General features: G+C 43.3%; 1 protein-coding gene across 7 annotated transcripts in view; it reads left to right on the top strand.

The window, feature by feature from the left end:
- ARNT (aryl hydrocarbon receptor nuclear translocator) overlaps positions 1 to 15229 on the top strand; it is a 2399029-nt gene that overhangs the window by 108435 nt on the left and 2275365 nt on the right. The window lies entirely within an intron of this gene.

A 15229-nucleotide genomic window follows, 5' to 3' on the forward strand; every position in this document is an offset into this window, starting at 1 on the left:
GTCTGTGTTATCTTTTCTTTTGTATGAAACACATTTTAAAATAATAAACAGTATTTTGTCATGTCCAAGACACAATTTAGGTAATTGTTTTTAAAGTAATGGTACGAAAGAGCTTTGTCTTGTCTAGGACACCAGCCAGATAATTTGGCTAGTATATTTATTCTACAAGCTAAATAATTAGCCTGAAGCTTCCTGTTAAAATTGATGGGGAATGTAAACCGGAAGTGAGAGTTCATGCTGTTTTATTAGCTTGGTTTCTTACCTGCACTCCACCAACGCAGCGGTGTTGCTGTGTACTCTAACCACATGAGGTGTTGATACTTTCCTAATCATTTGACTGGTGACTGCCAGGAGAGGTGGGCACTGACCTTCAGGGGTGTCTTTTCTTGCATTTTTTTTGTTTAGTTGTAGGAAAACAGTATGTACTGCTGCCATTGTCTACAGACTTATCTACAGGAGAATCCTGTTTGTTTTAGCAGCACTCACAGTGTGAGTAGGACTGGGAGGAGTGGCTATACTAGCAAGCTGAAAGACGTTGCTGTGACTATTATTTATTCCAGCTTTTGTAATCGTGCATCTGAGATTATCACCATCAGAGGCTGAAGCTTTGGGGGGAGTAGTCTGTGGATGAAAGCAAAAGACTCTTGGGCTCCATGAAGTGTTTGATGCTATGGCTTGACTGTGAGAGACCAGTGTAGAGTATTATTAGTCAAACACATTACTGTGTTTATTTAATTATCTTCATGTTGATTACTACTGCAGTAGCCTAAGCCTAAGCCATGTGGATTACATCTTGTGTAGGATATAACAGCTGACCAGCTTCCTAAGCTTCAGAGCACATTCATAGGTTCATAGGTAAGTACTAGGCTATCTGCCCAAGGGCATTTATAAGCCTAGCCAGAATGTATTGGCTTTCGCCACCCCCTTAGATTAGATGTCCTTCAAGGATGCATCTGCAGTCCTAACATATGGGTTGTCCTGCCTCAGGCAGCCCTTCGGTCGGCCGGATTCCAAAGTCTGGGTCTGGCCTCGGCTGATGTCGCACTTCACCTGACGTCATAGCTGCTGTGGTATAAAGGCATCAGTCGATGCCATTTTCCTCAGTCTTTCTTGCTGCGCGGTGCCCGAAGCAGAAGCTGTTCGCAAGTGCCGGTCGGTCAGATCCAGAGATTTCTACTACCGAAGACTTCTAAAAAGCTAAGTACCCCGTTGGGGACTCTTTCTTGCCTCAGCCGATGTCAGACAAAGTAATTAATTGTTTAACTTGTGGGAAACAAATACCTCATAAGGATTTCCACTCTTACTGCCTTCCTTGTTTAGGCCCGGACCACGACGTATCAGCTTGTTTAGCCTGTGCTTCTTTCAACCGATGGACGCTTAGACGTCGGTCGGAGTTTGCAGAGGAGTTTTTTGGTCCCGCTTTTGCTTACAAAATGCCGTCGGAGACTCCGACAGCACAATTAACTAAAAAACGCAAGGAAAAGGACCGACACTCACGGGCCGCGGTTTCGGCTGAAACCACAGTTAGGCCAACCGCGAGTGTCTCGGTTTCGGCTGAAACCGAGTCCTCGGTTCTTCCTTCGGCCGAAAACAGGCCTCCGGTAGCCGAGGCTTCACAGAGCATGGTGGAATCGGCTACAGAAATTGCTCCTACAGAAGCAAGCACCCAGGATTTGTCAGATACTATTCCTTTAGATATATCTACCCCTGCACGTGGGGCTGCTAGACCCCCTGCATCTATGTCTATCAAGGCTTTTGCCAGGGCTAAAGCAGCTAAATCTTCTAAGGCCTTACCTGCTAAAATTCCCTCACACAGGCCTACCTCTAGTTCTCAAATGCTCAGCCTGGCTGAGGATCTCATTTCTTTGATCAGGGGATCCCAACCTCACCCAGACAGGGCCTCTCAACCCCCTCCAGAGAAGAGGCCTAGGACTGAACCCCCAGAACCTGTTTCCACAGACTATTCTTCGGATGACTCAGATATCTCAGACCCTCAGGAAGGCCCATATTCTCCTTATGAGGATTCTGATGCAGAAGACTCCATTCCTTCTGCCTCTCCTCCTGAAGAATTTTCTTTTGGGGAAACCTTACATGCTATGAGGGAACACTTTCAATGGCAGGGCCAGGATTTTTCAGATTCAAGGAAAAGGCTAAGGACTTTCTTACACTTACCACAGCATAGGCCTTTAGCCATTCCTCCAGTACTAACAGTTGTTGATGATGCATATAATGATGCCTGTACTGCCCCTGATTCTCTTCCTCCGGCCCCTGCCAAGCCTGACAGATACTACAGGGTCCCGGACACACACTACCATTTGTATAAGACTCATGTGGCAGATCCTGAAACCATTTCACAGGGCCCTAAAGCTGTGGCAGCTGCCTCTGCCAAAAATCCTCTCCCCTCTGAAAGGGAATCTAGAGCATTAGAGAGATGGGGTAAAAAGGTTTATACTTCTGCTACTCTTTCGGCCAGGGCCTTAAACTGTCAATTTCACATGATTCAGTACCAGGAATTTTTGTTAGACCAGCTAAATAAAATACTGTCCTCTCCTGAACCTATAGACCGCAAGTCCCTTCAGGATTTGGTACATAACTCTCAGCAGGTCAGTAACCATTTCTTAAAATGTGGCTATGATGCACTGGAGGCTTCCTTTAGATCAGCTATGACTGGAACAGTAATTCGAAGGCATGCCTGGTTAAAAGAACAATCCTTACCAGACCATGTTAAGTCAAAACTCCTAGATGCTCCTTTGGAGAAACAAAGTTTGTTTGGCACCCCTGCACAGGAGGTTCTAAAGAAGGTGGAGGAAAAAGCAAAATCTGTCCAAACAGTCAAGGATTTCTTACAGGTCCAACCTCCGAGGTTTAGCAGAAATTGGCCTTCGAAGAATTGGTCCTTTCCAGACACCTCCAGAGCACAGAGAGGCAGAAATAGACGCCCAAGAGGCAGAGGTCAAGCCAGGGGTGCCTACAGGGGACGTCAGTGGCAACCTACCAACCAGAGCAGTACTGCCACAGATTCAACTACAACCACTTCCACTGGACAGACACAATGACTTGGCTCTGATTCCGCCTACCAGGGAACAACTGGAAGCACCCTTGGGCGGAAAACTAACTTTATTTTCCCACAACTGGCATTACATTACAGGAGACAAATGGACTTTACAAACAATAGACAAAGGCTACAGGTTTCACTTCCACACTCTACCAAAAAAGAGAGTAATGCCAAACCTACCACCAAGCCAAAAAACAGACACTCTAAGACAAATCAACAACTTACTAAGGATGAGAGCTATAGAAAAGGTACCGCCTATGGAACAAGGCCAAGGATTTTACTCCAGGCTTTTCCTTGTACCAAGAAAAGAAAGTCAATGGAGACCTATTCTCGACTTGTCCGCTCTGAACACATACCTCATTGTTCCAAAATTCAAAATGCTGACCCTCCAGCAACTTCTTCCCATGCTGGGCAAGGAGTCTTGGCTGGTGACTCTAGATCTCAAGGAGGCATACCTGAAAGTCCCTATACGACCAGATTGCAGAAGACACCTCAGATTTCTTGCAGGATCAGAGCATTATCAATTCACAGCATTGCCCTTTGGCTTATCTACTGCGCCCAGAGTATTCACGAAATGCCTGGCATCAGTAATTGCTCATTGCAGGCTTCAGGGAATTCAAATTTACCCATACCTGGAGGACTGCCTAATACAAGCGGACAACAAGGCAAAATTAACAAAAGATTTGGAAAAGGTCATACAACTGTTGCAAGCCTTGGGATACACAGTCAACATGCAAAAATCAAGACTAGTACCATCCCAAAAGATAACATTCTTGGGTGCAGAACTGGATACATGAACTCAGATGGCTTTTCTCACAGAAGAAAAACAAAAGCAACTACCAGTATATTTCATGACGTTAACAACACAAACTCAGCTTACTGCAAGGAAAGTCCTGCAAGCCCTGGGTTACATGGCATCCTGCATAATATTGATTCCGCATGCTAGGCTGCATATGAGAAAGTTGCAATGGTACCTAAGGAATGTATAGTCTCAACACAAGCACAGTCTAGAAGCCCAGATTCCAATAATTCCATGCCTGAAGCAAGAATTCCAGTGGTGGGCTCAGGCCTGTCAGTTGAACAGAGGACTGCCTTTCCACAAACCTCATCCAATCCAGACCATCACCACGGATGCCTCAGACCTAGGCTGGAGGGCACACATGGTGGACAAGGGCATACAAGGCCTATGGACCCAAGACCAGCTGAATCTACACATAAATCTAAAGGAGATGCTGGCAGTGAAACATGCAATCCAGGCATTCCGACCATTCCTTCAACAAGGTCACCTGCTGATAAGGACGGACAATACCACAGTCATGTGGTACATCAGCAAACAGGGAGGTACACACTCATATCCTCTATGCCGGATGGCGATGGACCTGTGGAATGTGGCCCTGAATCTCAACATTCAACTTCAGGCCAGATTTGTACCAGGAAAAGAAAATTCCCTAGCAGACACCTTAAGCAGAACTACCACGGATGCTCACGAATGGATGCTGCATCCAGATATCTTCAAAACCATAACAAAGAAATGGGGACTACCAGAGATAGACCTGTTCGCCTCCCCACACAACCACCAATTGAAGAAATTTTTCACAAGAGCATACCACCCACTTGCTTGGAGGGTGGACTCCCTTTCCTTCAGCTGGAAAAAACTGACAGCATATGCATTCCCACCTCTTCCTTTGATGTACAAAGTCCTACTGAAGATCAAAGAGGATCAGCCAAGGGTAATCCTGATAGCTCCAGACTGGCCGAGGCAACATTGGTACCCGCTACTGAGAAGCATGTCTCGGACACACGCATGGCCTCTACCTCTATGTCCCTTACTTCTAACACAGAACAACTACAAGATCCTACATCCAAACTTGAAAACACTGCAGCTAGCTGCTTGGAATATTGCATAAAACAAAATAACCCAGATTTATCTCAGAGGGTTAAGGACATTATCCTGGAGGCTCGCAGACCCTCCACAAGGAAAACTTATTCAGCCAAATGGAAAAGATACCTCATTTGGAGTGCAGCAAAGGGAGAAAATGTCTCATTGGCAAACATAGCACACATCCTGGAATACTTAGCAGAACTGTTCCACAATGGCCTGTCCTACTCCTCCATTAAGATTCATGCATCAGCAATCTCAGCAGAATACAACATGGATCCTCCTGTCTTCTCTCATCCTCTACTCAGACATTTCTTGAGAGGAATCAAAAACGTAAAGCCTCCAAGGAAACCACCTTTACCTACATGGGATCTCAACTTTGTGCTGGAAAAGTTAACACTTCCCCCTTTTGAACCAGCAGCAACAGCAGATTTACAGTTCTTGTCTTGGAAAACTGCTTTCCTGCTAGCAACCACTTCAGCAAGAAGGGTATCTGAATTACAGGCATTAATGGCAGTACAGCCCTTCCTTATCTTCCATCAGGATAGAGTGTCTCTGAGAACCAACCCTACCTTTATGCCAAAAGTGGTCTCCAGAGTATCATTGAACCAAGCGATTCATTTACCTACATTCTTCCCCAACCCACAGAACAGGGGGGAAAGACTGCTACATACCTTGGATGTGCACAGACAATTACTCTACTATCTGGACAGAATTAAGACCAACAGAAAAACTGACCAACTTCTGGTAGCATATGCAACAGGAATGCAAGGAAAAGCAATTTCAAAACAGACAATCTCAAAATGGATAGGAAATTGCATACGATTTTGCTACTCTTTTCATGGAAAGACAACTCCTGAAAATATCAGACCTCATTCCACAAGAGCTACAGCCACCACTACAGCTTTCCTACGAGGAGTGGCTACCAAAGACATTTTAGAAGCTGCTACTTGGAGCTCCGTGCATACATTTGCCAAGCATTATAACCTTCCTTTATACTCCAGATCCCGAGCAGGTTTTGCAACTGCTGTGTTGCAAGGGATCTTGACTACACCATCTTTATCTTAGTGCCTCCTCCCCCAGTTTGGCTGTGGTATTCTACCCATATGTTAGGACTGCAGATGCATCCTTGAAGGACATAGTACAGTTTTGTACCTACCATAAATGTAGATGTCCGATAGGTATGCATCTGCAGTCAGGATTACCCACCCTCCTTCCCCTCTGTGGTATTCCTAGGGTACCTACCCCTCTTTTAGCTAGCTGGGGGAAATTATTATGGTGTATTTGTTTTTGTATATATGTATATATATATATATATATATATATATATATATATATATAATTTTTGCTCTCTACTGTTTGGAATTATTTGCATTTATCCAAATTTAGCCTTCCTAGAGGGCACCTGGCATCTGGGGCAAGAAACACTGAGGAAAATGGCGTCGGCTGATGCCTTTATACCACAGCAGCTATTACGTCAGGTGAAGTGCGACATCAGCCGAGGCCAGACCCAGACTTTGGAATCCGGCCGACCGAAGGGCTGCCTGAGGCAGGACAACCCATATGTTAGGACTGCAGATGCATACCTATCGGACATCTACATTTATGGTAGGTACAAAACTGTACTTTCTCAGTGCCTCTTTCCAGCAGAGCCATTAGTTCCCTGTGCCACTGTCCAGCAGAGCCACTACAGTGATCCCCGGGGTAAATTTTCTGTTTCCCATCCACCCGTCAAGGTTTTTCTTGAAGAGTGTTAGTGAGGGGCTCTGCCTGATGTATATCTGGGAGTCTCTGGGACAGGAATCTATCCCTCCAGCATGTCCTATTTATCGTTGTGGTGAGGTTTATATCTGTAGAGCGTGTGGCTCTCCAGGATTTGTTTTTTTTTTAGGTGGAGCATGTCCATCAATTCTGGGTTGGACATGGCCTTGTATGTCATGCAGAGATCACCTCTGAGTAAGCAGTATGCAACCGAGTACAGCTGGAGTTTCTTGAGTCTGGCTGCATAGGGCATCTGTTTGAGGCCAGTAATCCTCTTGGTGAGGTATGGGTGTTTTTGTGGTCTTTCCAGCTGTTGCAGGTGTCTTGTAGGTACATCCCAAATGGGGCATTGTATTATATAATGGGTCTATTGAGTGATGAGTAGAGAGGCACAATAACCTCTTTTGTTCTAGATGTGAACCCTTTTGTGATTAGGTGGGCCATGTAGAAGGATTTTCTAACCACCTTGGCAGTATGATTATCAAAGGAGAGATTACTATCTACTTGGGTCCCCAGATCCCTTATTACATTTTCTGTATTTAGGGGACTAAAACCTATGTGGCAGTTCACGGGTAATTTGTTTTTTCCAAAGGGGATGACTATGCACTTTTTGGCATTTAGCTTGAGGCCATGATTTTGACACTAGGTGTCCGTCTCAGTGAGACCCATCTGGAGGGTGTCTGTATCAGCTGGAGAATCAATTATGGCCCCTAGTTTGCAGTTGTCTGCGAACTTGGTCAGCAATAGTCCTCCTATGCTTGCCTGTACCTCTGAGAAGTATATACAGAACAGGAGGGGTCCTAGGACTGAGCCCTGGGGGACGCCACTTGTAACCGGTTTAGAGTCGGAGTAGAGCCTGCAACTCTCATATGGGTTCTATCCATGAGCCAGTTGGCAACCCATCTCGTGACGTAGGGGTTTATGTTCAAGCTGGTGAGCTTGTCTATAATACTAGAATGGGGAATGGTGTAAAAAGCCTTTACGAGGTCTAGGTAGGCTGTGTGGACCTCCTTTCCCTCGTCTAATGCCTTGGTAACCATCTCAAAGAAGTCCACCAGGTTTAAGAGGCTTGATCTGTCCTTAACAAAGCCAAACTGAGTAGAGTCCAAGGTTTGGAGGTTCCTAATGTCTCTGTTAATGAGTTCCATGATGATGCGTTCCATGGCCTTGCAGACCAGGCTGGTCAGGCTTATAGGGCAATAGTTCCTGTGGTCCGTTGTGGCTCCACCTTTGTGGAGTGGGATAACTGTTGCTGTGCGCCACTCTGTGGGTACGTAGCCTGTAGATAGGCTGAGTTTGAACAGTGTGTTTAGGTGAGGGGTTAGTTCATTTTAGAGCTCTTGTAAGACACATCCTGGGACACCGTCCAGTCCCATTGAAGCTGTATTTTTGGCTTTAGATAGGGCTGTTTTAACCTGTGTGTCTGTGACTGACGGGGCCCTACATTCTTCTGTTATGTTTATGGGCCCTTTAGGGGGTGAGAGGACGGTGAAGTTTGCACTTAACCTGTCTGCCAGGGGCCCTACATTCTTCTGGTGTGTTTATGGGCCCTTTAGGGGGTGAGAGGAGGGTGAAGTTTGCACTAAACCTGTCTGCCAGAATGTTGGCACTATCAGTCGTTTCAATTCAATTTATTTTGTGCCATTCTGCACTAACTCAGAGCAGATCTGAGAGTTTCCACTTAGGTTCTTGACATAGCTAAAGAACGCTTTGTGGTTATCTTTGAAGTCATTGACAATTTTTCTTTTGAAACTAGCCTTGGGTGATTTAATGAGGGATCGTAGTTTCTTGCTGATACTGATCAGGGATGTCTTTCCTTCTTGGGATTTTACTCTTTTCTGTACTAGTTTCCTCCTTTCTGTTGTATAGCTTGTTTATGGCAGGGGTCCACCCGACTGGTTTCCTTTTCTTGGAGGAGTGAGTCTTGGTTTTACTTGGGATAGCACAATCCATGCATTCCTGCAGATGCTCATAGATTGCGTTTGTAAAGGTTTCAGCAGCTTGGACAGCATTGTCCTTTAGCATGGGGGCTGGGAAACCTTTCCACCTCAGTCTTAAGTACCGTGAAGTTTGCTTTTGAAAAGTTTTTCATGGTGGTTTCCTTGATTGGGGGTGAGGGCGGAATGTAGATATCCAGTGTGATTAGTCTGTGGTCTCATCTAACCAGTGAGGGGTTGACCTCTGGTGTGGAATACCGGTCATCCATGGTGATGACCAGGTCCAATATGTTGTTCTCTCTTGTGGGGGTGTTGACCAGTTGATCCAGGGCATTCGAGTTTATAAATTCTAGAAAGCGTTGGGCAAGGGAGTTAGTACTTGAGTAGTCCTTCCAGTTTATGTTTGGGTAATTGAAATCACCCAGTGTTAGAGTGTTTGGTAGGATCTTCATATTTCCCAGTGTCTCCAGAAATGCGGAATGGGGGTCCTGGGCCATGGTGGGTGATCTGTAGTGAGCTACAATTTGGATTGCATTTTTGCCCATTGTTAGTTGCATATGGATGATCCCTGGTGCATTATGCTGCGCCACCAACCTGGTGGTGTAGGTATCCTTGATGAATATGGATACACCCCCACCTTTTGTGTTTCGGTCCTGGTTCTGTGGCCGAAAGGTATGGTATGAGTTATAGCCTAGTAGTGCTGGGGTGCTCTCAGGAGCCTTAAACCATGTTTCTGTTACTGCACAGATGTCGATGTTCTCCATACTGAGGAGTGCCTCGAGTGCATGCATTTTGAGGTTTAGACTTCTGGCATTGAATAGCATTGCCCTCAGTTTTTGGTTACTTGTGCTATTTATGGTGGTGGGTTTATCTTCTGAGCCTTGCCTAAAAAACACACTATGGGGGCGGCAAGAGCCTTGGCCAGTATCTGAAAGCCTAAGGGTGACAGGTGCAAGCCATCTCTTGCGAAGCAACGTGGCTTGTCGAACATGTCATCCCAGGTGGACAGATACTGGATCCCCTTTGAATGACACCAGAAACTTAGCCAATTGTTGAAATTGATCATTTTTTTCTTTATACTGTGGCATCATTCTTGGTGAGGACAGGATGCTACTCAGGGTCAGGGTCATACCAGCCTGGGCTACATGATCAGAGAGCTCTTCCATGTCTCTTTTTCGTGTAGTCCAGGGAGGTACGTCTCAGGTCATTCACACCAACATGGACAATGACAGAGTTGTATTTGTACTTGTTCCGGAGTGAACTGAGTGCTTGTGTTATGTGGCGGATCCTGGCGCCCGACAGGCAGCCAACTGTAACCTTCTCCTTGTCCAGCCTAGTTAGTGGGATATCAGTGTGCCTGACTATAGAGTTGCCTATTACTAGTGTGTTGGGTATGTTATTTTGTGTTAAGGGCTGTGATTGTGTGGCACACTGGTTATGTGAAGTATGTGTTTCATGGTTGGTGATGGGGTGTGGAGGTTGCTTGGATGTCTGCTTTGGAGGTATCTGTTGCTTTTGCAGATTTTTATTTAGAGCCTCCAAGTATGTTTTCATGTATTCATGTGTGTTATTTGCCAGTGTTGGTTTATTAGGTCTGTGTGAAACTGGTAGTGTGTTTAAAGTATTACCCTTCTCCTCTTGACTGTCAGTTCCAGTCTTGAGTTGAGAGAGCTTTGCCTCCAGTTTGGCTGTATAATTGCATCTCTTGCATATATTAGTGTTTGGTGGTAGGAGGAGAGGGTTGTGTGTGTACATGAGGCAGTTGTAACATTGGCTCAAAATGCCCAGATTCACCAGTTGGACTGGAGAGTACACCGGAAACTGCCCTTTGGACATGCCTGAATAGGTAGAGTAAGTTGTTTTTCTGATTGGCTGGTGGGGACGAATAGAGAGCCTTGTCCTTCTGGACAATATGGGGGGGGGTCTAGTGCTAGGGTTAATTAGTGCTTGCTATGAGTTTTAAGCAAATGCATGACTGTGAAATAAATGGTTTGAGTACTAAAGTTGAGGTTTTTCTAGTTCCAAGGGAAAAATTGAAGAGCAAACTTCGTGGAGCCAAGAATAGTTTAACTAATGGCGCTGCCCACTGTGCAGAACCGCACAATGTGTTTTTTATAGCAGGGAAGCGAAAGAGATAGAAATTAGCCCAAAATGGCTGGTAAACTACTAACTTCTGGGCTGAAACCACTCCTCCAGGGACAGATAGGCTGCTCAAAGCTCCCCTCTCTCACACGTGAACAGAGAAACATCTTTCTATCCAAGTAAAATGGACTATACTAGTTCAGAAAAGCATGAAAAAGTATGTAAGTGTATATATATATATATATATATATATATATTTTTTTTTTCCCAGAAAATAGAGTAGATACAATCAAAACAACACTTTAAATGCACAGAAAAGGGTATCGCACTTTAGTGTGTAGCCTACAACAGTTAGATTATTTAAACACAAAAATTACTTAATTCAAGTGCAGGCAGCAAATAAGTACAATATGTAGTAATAAACTTTTTAAATCACAGATTTGCTAAAATAAAATGGCGTTTTAGGCGGAATTATTTAAGACAGCAAGAAAAGCAGAAAAATTATACTTAATCACTCCAAAGTCACTCTTTTGTCTCTCTGCTGCTGTAGACTCTGCAGAACACCTGGAAAGCACTTGCTGAGCGGAATACAAGCACACAAACTGTGCAAATGTGGTTTTTATAGCAGGGAAGTGAAAGAGATAGAAATTAGCCCAAAATGGCCAATAAACTACTAACTTCTGGGCTGAAATCCCTCCTCCAGGTACAGATAGGCTGCTCAAAGCTCCTCTCTCTCACAGGTGAACAGAGAAACTTCCTTCTATCCAAGTAAGGTATGGGCAACACAGAAACATGTAACACAGTCCTGGATTCAGCAATAACCTGAAAACTGGACTATACTACTTCAGAAAGGTGGGAAACAAGTATATATTTTTTTGTTTTGTTTTTTTCCAGAAAGTAGAACAGATACAATCAAAACAACACTTTAAATGCACAGAAAAGGCCATCACTCTTTACTGTGTAGCCTACAACAGTTAAACAGATTAAACACAAAAATTACTTAATTCAAGTGCAGGCAGCAAATAAGTACAATATGTAGCAATAACAAACTTTTTAAATCACAGAAACGCTAAAAAAAACTGTTGTTTTAGGCGGAATTAGTTAAGACAGAAAGAAAAGCAGAAAAATGATGCGTAATCACTCCAAGCTCTCTTTTGTGTGCTGCTGTAGACACTGCAGAACACCTGGAAGGCACTTGCTGAGCGGAATACAAGTGCAAAAACTGCGCAAATGCAGTTTTTATAGCAGGGAAGTGAAAGAGATAGAAATTAGCCCAAAATGGCCAATAAAGTACTAACTTCTGAGCTGAAACCACTCCTCCAGGGACGGATAGACTGCTCAAAGCTCCCCTCTCTCACAGGTGAACAGAGAAACTTCCTTCTATCCAAATAAGGAATGGGCAACACAGAAACTTGTAACACAGCCCTGGATTCAGCAGTGACCTCAAAACTGGACTATACTAGTTCAGAAAGGTGGGAAACCAATATATATATATATATATATATATATATATATATATATATATATATATATATATATTTTTTTTTTTTTTCAGAAAAATAGAGCAGATACAATCAAAACAACACTTTACCCAATTAACCAGTTAAAAAGCTCAAAACTGAGCCATGTTCCAGGAGTTTTCAATCAGGCAAGTTCTAACTGCATAGTCCTGCCACTAGGGTACAGAGAAACCTTCTCCAAAAAAAGACGGCCTGGATCAATGCACAAGTTTTACAAGCAAAGCTAGATCCAGCCGGCCTGAATCTAGTCTATGCTACAGCAAACCAGGCATACCGATTTCAGAAAGAAACAGTTCAAGTAAGCATGCGCAATAAGCCTTTAACCAGAAATTCCCAGCTTAGAAGGGCAGAATCTAGCCTCTCCTCCCACAAGAGTGCAGACCGCAAACCTTCTTGATGTAAAATAACTGGCCTGAAGCACAAGTGCTTAACCCAGAACTAATACACTTTTAGAATAACAGACACTGAGTCTTCAATCAGCAGTTCCCAACTTAGAAGGATGTACGCTACCTGTCCTGCCACAACAGTGCAGACTACAAACCTTCTTAATGTAAAACAACTGGTTTGAAGCCCAAGTGCTTAAACCAAGGGCCTTAGAATAACAGTTGCAATTTAATCAGGCTACAAACAAAGCAGTAATAAAGACAGCAGAATAAATTCAACTGAGTACTTTTAAGAAGAGGCAAAAGCAAAATAAGGTAATAAAGTAGGAAGAAACACAAATACAGTAAAGCAGATGAAGTGCAAATGTTTCTTTTTTTTTTTTTTTTGGAGAGGGAGGAAACAGAGCAGATTAAGATACTATAGGGGAATGTCCTTCCCAAGTGCTGTCTCTGTACACCGCAGAGGAGATGGGACTGGTAGGGGTATCTGAAATCAAAATATGATCTCACTGTACTCAGTTGAGTGAGCAAATGAGAATGGTCCAGGAGGAATGTGCAAAAACAGCTTTACAGCAGGGGCGGGCAATTCCAAAGCCACCAAGATTAACACCACAACAGGAAACAGAGAGGGTGGTGGGGAACTAACTGCAGAGAGACAGAGATGCACAATATTTACTGAGTCAAAGACACACAATATTTACTGACTCAAATCTTAAATAAGTGCAGAGAAAAGTATACTTAAATCAGCTTGTGTCCAGTTGATATATGCAGACAAGTCTCGGTAGCCAGCAACTCCGATTAAAATGATTACTAGAAATGTAACCAACACAGATTTTAATGCTAGCAGAAACCCCCAGGCTAACTAACACAGGAATTTCAAAGCAGTCTATAACAACTTTCACTGAGCCCAGATGGCTACACTTTTTCACACTTCAGGCAACTTAACTGCAGGGAGGCAGAGACACACAATATTTACTGAATCAGACACACAATATTTACTGACTCAAATCTTAAATAAGTGCAGAGAAAAGTATACTTAAATCAGCTTGTGTCCAGTTGATATATGCAGACAAGTCTCAGTAGCCAGTAAAAGTGCCCAAACAGTTATTCACCTTGTGCAGAGCTGACTAAAAGGCAGGTTTGGGGGCCAAGCCCTTCAGAAGTTTTCTGCTGCCAATGTGTGTGCTCCTCTGCAGGCTTTTGAGGATCGATGGTCAGCTTGTGCTGTTCCTTTACTTATCAGATATGTTCCCTTTGGGGAAAAACCTTCCAAATATAATTTTTAATGTTTTTCTGTGTAGGAAAGTATATTTTAAGATAGTATGTTTTTTTTTAATTGACTGTCATGCAACTTTACTGTACTTTGTTTCTGACAGTTTAAAAGTTAATTTAAAAATTAAAGAACATTTTTTTCCTGTAGAGAACTTGTATTTACCAGCCCCAATAAGTAATATAAAATATATTAGACTACTTTTTACTTTGTATTTACTACTTTTTAAATTATACTGGCTTGTGTTCCTTCATTTCACTGGGAAAGATGTACCAATTTTGGTTTGACTGTGGAACAAAGTACTGGTCCCACAGTCTGTCTTCCTTCAGCCATAAAAAAAAAAAAAAAAAAGTTAATTGAACAGCCTTTGCCACCACAGAAGGCTAGCAGTTTGCCTCAGCTCCAGGTGGGTGACTCTGCTGTGGCCAAAGCTAGTTCCTCAGATTACTCAGCTTTTTCCCTGGATTCCTCTGGTGTTGTCTGTACAGTCACTATGGACCAGAGGTTAGCCATATCTTCTGCAGTTCTTGGAGTCCTCTTAGTGGGCAGGAGAGCACCTCTACTTTTGGCCTTAAGAAAAGGGATGGGGAAGGTGCTCCTGCCTAACCAGACTATTGTACCCATTCCAGGAGAAGCTGCTGCTGCCATTAATAAACCTTCTTACCTCAACATTCCTGTCAAAAAGAAACAGAATACTAAATATATCATCTTCTGTATCAATTCTACTGGGCAGGAGTAATTTATTATATCTGACTCACGGTGTTGTACAGGCTATTGACCCATTTTATGTGGTGGTTTCTGGTAAAGGACAGAGGAAATGTTCATCATTTTGATCACTGCTACAGTAACCTTAGATGTATTGCTTATATCCAGCCAAGCAGATAACAGCTGATCAGGTTCCAAAGCTTCAGGGCACCTTCCATGCACCCAAAATGTTAGACGGCTCAAGCTGAGCTACTCAAAAGACAAATTTGGTGCCAAGCCCTTCAGAGCTTTACTGATGCTGAAGAGTATACTCCTGTAAGCCTTTTGAGGATTGATGGTTGTCTTGTTGCTGTTCCTTACCTGGGCAGGTAAGTTCCCTTTGGGTAAAAAAACTTCCATTTTCTTAATATTGTTTATGTTTTATCACTTTCCTCTTCAGGAACGTTATTTTTAGTGCTAGGAATTTTGTGTTTTAATGGACTGTCTGAAGATTGTATTGTACTTTTAAATGGGAGTGCTTTTTCCCGTCAGTTTAAAAGTGGTGTAAAGTAACTGAAAATCACTTTTTTGTGGAAAAATTGTTTATTTTACTTTTTTGAACTGGAAAATGTTTTAATATGCTTTTTACTGTGTTTTT

Source organism: Protopterus annectens, chromosome 8.part0 (assembly GCF_019279795.1).
Source record: "Protopterus annectens isolate FY-2018-M chromosome 8.part0, PAN1.0, whole genome shotgun sequence".
NCBI classification, from domain to species: domain Eukaryota; kingdom Metazoa; phylum Chordata; order Ceratodontiformes; family Protopteridae; genus Protopterus; species Protopterus annectens.